General features: G+C 20.7%; 1 non-coding gene across 1 annotated transcript; it reads right to left on the minus strand.

Moving 5' to 3' along the window:
* Positions 1–1,962: 1,962 nt before the first annotated feature.
* Positions 1,963–2,034, minus strand: HRG_12101. The gene has a single exon. It is a non-coding gene; the product is annotated as a tRNA-Ile (tRNA).
* Positions 2,035–6,910: the final 4,876 nt, after the last annotated feature.

The following is a 6,910-nucleotide window of genomic DNA, read 5'->3' on the forward strand; positions in this document are numbered from 1 at the left end:
GCGATATAGTAGCTCTAGAGTTAGTTAATCTAGCTTACTATATAGGTATATTAATAGTTACGATATTACTTAAAGTAACGTAGTATTATACTAAATAAGAGCTTTTAACGTATAACGACTAGTATTATTCTTAAGGGATAAACCTATCGAGGGGTTTATATTAGTAGATATAATAAGGCGTAGTCTAAGCAATAATAAGTATATTATATTAGTAATAAGTCGGAGGTTATAGACTATAGACTATAACTAAGTAATTAGAATTAAAGATAGAATCGTAATAAAGATCTATATTAAAAGCTAGAGAGCTATTTATCTAAAGGAGTAAAAGTAGGTAGCTATATATACCTATAGAGACTATCCTTAGATTATAGGCCTAGCTATAATCCCTAACGTTAGATCGTATAGAGCGTAGTAATCTTATTAATCCTAGATTACTTAGATCTCTATAATCCCCTCGATCCTATATTTATTAGATAGTCGTGCCGACTATTTATCTATTAGACTATGTTACGTGCTTAACGCGGTCGACCGTTAGCGGCTTAGTAGCCGTAGTCGTAATATAAGGGCTTAAGGGCCTTTATTATTATAATAAAGGCCTTAGGCTCTAAGGCCTATAGGGGCTCCTACCTAGCTTTCCTTTTTTCTAAGTTATAATTAGGTCCTATAAGGGCTACTAGGCCTTTAAGGAGGTAGAAGAGCTATATATATAGCTTAATATAGCTTAAGGCCCTTAGGTTAAAGCTTAAGTTAGTAAGGTTATCTTATATAGCTAGGTTATAAGCTTGCTTTATAGGGTAACTAAGTAAGAAGTATAGGGTTTAGAGGGTATAAGAGAGGTATACTTTTTTAAATTATACCTTTAATAGCGGTAAGGCCGCTTTAGCTTTTAAAGCCTTAATAAGGGATCCTTTAAAGGCCTTTTAGACCTTTAAGAGAGCTTAGTTTTATAGCCTTTAAAATAGCTTTATAAGGCTCTTAAATGTCTTAGGCCCCCTATATTAAAGCTAGGCCCTATAGTATACTATAGAGGTTATATAAGCTTAGTAGAGCTATCTAAAGGCTTTAAATAATAGGCCTTTTTATATAAAGGTTAGGTAAGATAGTCTTTTAAAGGCAGCTTATATAAAAGCTACCTTCTTCTTAATATATTATTTAAATAGGAGCCTAGAATTAAAGAAGACCCTTAGCTACTATACTAAAGGCTTTACCTTAAAAAATAAGCCTCTTACTATTATACCCTTTAAAATAAGCTACCGTTACTTACTAAAGTAAATAAGTTTTATCTTTAAGGGGTTAAAGTAAACCCCTTAGTTTCTAGCTTATTTAAATAAGTTAGTAGCTATTACTATAATCCGTAACTTTATAATTCTATAGCTAAAAATATAGAAACTAAATTATTAGTAGATATTAAGAATATTAATCCTATTATTATAAATAATAATATTAAAGGGTATTCTATTATTTTTAGATATTCTCCTATTTTATTAATTATTTTTATATTTTAATAAATAAATTTATATAATAATAATTTTTTTAGAGATAAATATTTAGATACTTAAACCTTTCTAAGATAGAAACTAGTTAAAGTTAATATTAATATACTAATTAAAAATATAAATATATAGAATATTTATATAATATTTATAACTAATAATAAACCTCTATATATACTTATACCTTTAGTAATTATAGTTAAAGAGGATAGTTTATTTAAAATATAATAAATTAAAATAATTATAGCTATTCTATTAAATAAAATAGATATATTACGTCTTAAATTAACGGTATTAAAGAGTAAAAGAGATAAGATAGATATTATTATTATAGTTAAAAAAATTAATTTAACCTTAAAGATTAAAGCCTAAAAATAAAATTAGGATAAGTTTAAATACCTAAAAATTAAGGAATACTGCCCTACTATATAGTATATAGGTTAGCTTATAGTTTAACCTTAAAGGTTAAAGCCTTAGAAAAGAATCGAACTTTTATTACTAATATATAAAGTTAGTGTTTTTACCCTTAAACTACTAAGGCATTTATAAGTATACTTATTTTAACTCGGCTAGTAAGGGTTAAACTAAGAAGCTTATAAGCTATAAAACCTAAAAATATTAATTAATTTATATTTATTTAAGGGTAAATACTAAGAATCGAACTAAAATAACTTAGGTTTTAAGAGCTTACGCTACTTAGCGGAGGGCTATATAAAATTATTTTATTTTTTAGCTATTAAAGGATAATTATTAAAATAAGGAATAATTATATTAATTAGATCTTTATATCTTTATACTTTATAGACCGTAGATTTATCCTTTATATAAATATAACCTATACTATTAAATAAAGATTTAATTTATAAAAGTATATTATTATCTCCTATATATAAAAGTAAAATATATATTAATATATTATCCTATAATATAAGACTTACTTTTTTAATCTATATATAAAAACATCCTAACCCTAACCTATTATTTTATATAAACTTAGTTACTTAATTAGGATTTAATTTATTATTTAAATTATTATTATTTATATTATAAGTATTAATATTTATAAAAAGGAATAAATAGGTAAATACCTAAAATTAAACTAAGACCGACTATACTATAAATAATTACTTTACTATTAAGTTATAATTACCTTATAGTAGAAATTATATTTATTATAATACCCTTTAATTAATATATAAAATTTATAATTTATATATTAATTTATATAATATATTATTATTATTATTATTTAAAATAATAAATAAATATATTAATACTTTATTCTTAGAGGTAAGGCGAAGCCTAGCTATAAAAATATATTTATAGTTTTATTTTTATTTTTATTTTTATTTTTATTTTTATTTTTATTTTTATTTTTATTTTTATTTTTAAAGAATATATTTTTATTTATATAATATATTAAACTAAGAGAATTAGTATTTAGATCTTTTACTATACTTTTAATAAAAGGATATCGTTTTATATTATTATTCTTCTTATTTACTAGAACCGTTATAAGGCTTATTACTAATAAGTAGTTAATTTTTATTATAGGTAAAGGAACTTTATTTACTATAGTTTTTTTTAGATTTATTAAAGCTTTTAGTTTAAATTTACGATATTTAAATTTTAATAGAGTTTCGGTTTAACACCCTAACGTAAATTAGCTATCTTTAATATTATTCCCTTATTATTAATAAATTTAGTTTATAATATTATAAAATTTATAAATTAAATATATTATAAATATATTTTAATAAAGCTCTATAAATTATATATTTGCTTTTTAAGATATTAAAGTAGAATATAATAGGTGTTCTATTTAGATTATTATTTTTATAATTTATATTACTATTTTTATTTAAGAGCTTACGCTAGTTACTAAAGGACTATAAAAAGAAATACTTTCTCTTTTTATCTTAAGGTAATTTAAACACCTAATACTAAATACTAAAAATTTATATCTTACCTATTAGACAACGAAATATTATAGCTATTTATAAATAACTAAATATTATACTAATATTTAATTTTAAAAGTAAGGCGAAGCCTAGCTATAAAAGTGTTTTTAAATAATATATTATTATCCGTATAATATTATAAGCTCTAGTAAAAAGTATTTAAATATCTAGCCGTATTATAAATAGTAGAAGGAAATATTTTTATCTTATTATCTTTTTTATTTATTAATATAGTAACCTTATAATTATTTAGCTAATCTTATTTTTTATAGAGTCTTAAGTCTAGGTTTATAATTTATTATATTTTATAAAACCTATTATAAATACTTATATCCTAAACGATAGTTTATAAATTATAATATATTATATTTAAGCGCTAAGAGATTAATATAGTATTATTCTTATTAAATTAATTTACTAGTAGCTTATACTAGTTAGTAGAGGACTATATAATATTTTATAATTTATAATTTAAAATTATTATAACTATACTTTAGTAAGGTATTTACTAATATATTTATATATCTCTTTCGTTTAATTATAAGATAAATATTTAAAAAATCTATTTATTAAATTATAAGCATTACTAATATAAGTTTTATTATTAATTAAATTATATTAGATTAGGTAGATACCTAATCTAAGTTTATTTTTAGCTTAAATTTATTTCTTTTTAGGACGATTATAAGATATAGTAAGTCTTAGATAAGTTAAGTAATTATTTCCTTTTATACTATATAAATTATAAATAATATTAAAAAGAGTTATCTTAAATTATATATTAAGATAATATTATAAACTTAAATTTATTTTTTTATAGTTTATCTTTAATAAAATACTTAGTTAATATTATTTTACTTATATTTAAATATAAAGAGGCTTTAGTACTAAAGTAATAAATAGTTTTATTATTATATAATACCTTTAAAGTATATAATCTTTTATCTAAAGTTATATTTACTTTTAATTTAAAATAATAAAGATTATTTAGATTAATTATTTTTAATAAGAAGATTAAAATTTATAATCCTAATCTATTAAGGATAGCTATATAAGAAAACTATAAAATTCTTTAAGATATTAATATCTATTTCTATTTATCTAAGATTTTATAATTATAGTCTCTTTAAGTCCTTCCTTAGTTAAATAAGCTTTATCCTTAACTAAATTAGTAATTCGGAAAAAATCCTGAAAATCTAATAACTTATTACCTATTACCTTATATCTAAAAAAAAGGTATAACTTTTAAGTATATATCTTTAAAATTAGATATATAAAATTCTATTAAATTTTCTCTTTCTATTAATTAACTATAACTAAATAGATTAGTAAATAAATTAATTAATATTTTATCTCTTTAATATTAACCTACTCTTATATATAGTTTAATATAATAACCTATTTTAATTATTTTAGATCTATAAATACCTATAAAAAAGCATCCTTTTTTAAAGAAAAACCCTATAAATTAATAATAATCTATATTAACTAAAATAAGTAAACTTTTAGGTCTTTTTATTAAAAGCAAATTAGGAAATAATACTTTTATATTATAAGGTAAGCCTTTAAGTAAGGCTTTTAACTAAATAATTTTAGATAAACCTATTATATTAAGATATTGTTTTTTATTTATAATATTTAAAATTTATTTAAAAATAATAAAATTATTTTGCTTTTTAGTTATAAGAGAGATAAAGTATTTATTAAAATAAGGAATAACTATATTAATAAAATCTTTATATTTATATATACTATAGTAAAAGTTTTATATATATAAATATAACCGTTATTTTTAAAAAAAGATTTAATTTCTAATAGTAAACTTAGATCTTTTATATATAATTTTACCTTAAAAGATAGTATAATTAATAATCTTATAGAATGTTTTTTTTATATATTCCTATATATATACGAAAATATCCTCCCCCTCTATTTTATACTTATATAAATTTAGTTCTTTAATTAGGGTTTAAATTATATTTAAAATTTTCTAATTTTTATTTTTTTAATATTATTATATATTATATAAAAAGAAATAAATTCTCTATTTTATAGATAATTGGACTTAAACTAATACGATATTTAAATTAGTAGTACTTAAAGCTACCCTATCTCCTTAATTTTAGTATATTTATTTATAATAATTAAGCTTTAGACTTTAATAGAGATATTCCTTTAATATATTATATAAATTTAAAACCTATACTTATTCTAAAGATAGTAAATATCTATCTTTTATTATTATATTAAAAGTATTTTCTATATTAAAATTTTTAGAATATAAATTAAATAGAATTAATAGATAGCTAGATAATCTAAAATTAATCGGACTTATTATATAAGATTTTTTACTTAAACCTCTTACTATACTTATATTAGTATCTTTAATAATAGTAAATAAATATTTAATATCTAAATAATTACCTTTCCTTATAATATATAAAGTATCTTTATTATATCTTTAAAAGTCTTCCTTATTATTCTTTAAGTAACTTTTTATAAATAATTTTATTCCTATTTTAATATATATTACTTTATAAGGATATTATATTTTTATAGCTTAATATTTAAATAAATTATCTACGATAATAGAAAATATATTAAACGTATTTAGTTTTATATAAGCGGATAAATTAGCTACTTTCTATAGATTATATTCTACTAAATTATTTAAAACCGCTATTTTTATAGTTAAATAAGTTAAGTTTTTATTCTTTAAATTATTATTTATAGTATCTAAATTATTTATTTAGAAATTATAATTTCCTTAGTTTTAGTTTTATTATTATTATTATTATTATTTAAATTATTTTAATAAAAAGAGCTAAATACTATAAGTAGAAAAATTAAAGATCTTATTTAAATCTATTAAGCAAAGTTAATTATAATAATTATTATACTATTTTCCCTTAATATAATATAAAATAAAGTATTAATATAGATACTTATATTTTTACTAATATATATTAAGTAGAAACTAAGAAGTCTACCTTTAACCTATACCCGTTTAATCCTAAGTAAGCCTTTTTAATATAATAGATATTATTATATACTATTATCCTATTAATTCTACTATAAATAATAGTAGTATTAATATTATATATTATTATTAAGATTACGCTAAGGACCTAGCTAGAGGTATCTAGAACTTTAATATTAAATAGGAGGGAAAAACTAGAGTGCTTAGGGGAAAACCCTCCCCTCTTTTAGTATAGGTCCGCCTCGAACGAGGTCGTGGTAGTAGTACGTAGGAAATTTACGCTAGCTGCCGCGGGCTCCTCCCGCGAAATCGCGTCTTAGCGCGGGCCCTCTTAGGCCGTGGCCGCTACTATCCTAAGCGGCCGCGGCCCGGGCTCGCTAGCCCGGGCCTAGGGTTATAGGTAGTAGTCTCTCTCCGGGGGCCTAACTCGCGGGCGCCTCTATTTACCCTAGCTCCCGCGTCGCAGCCGTATAGCC

This window comes from Hirsutella rhossiliensis, assembly GCF_020360975.1.
Source record: "Hirsutella rhossiliensis strain HR02 chromosome Unknown scaffold00005, whole genome shotgun sequence".
NCBI classification, from domain to species: domain Eukaryota; kingdom Fungi; phylum Ascomycota; class Sordariomycetes; order Hypocreales; family Ophiocordycipitaceae; genus Hirsutella; species Hirsutella rhossiliensis.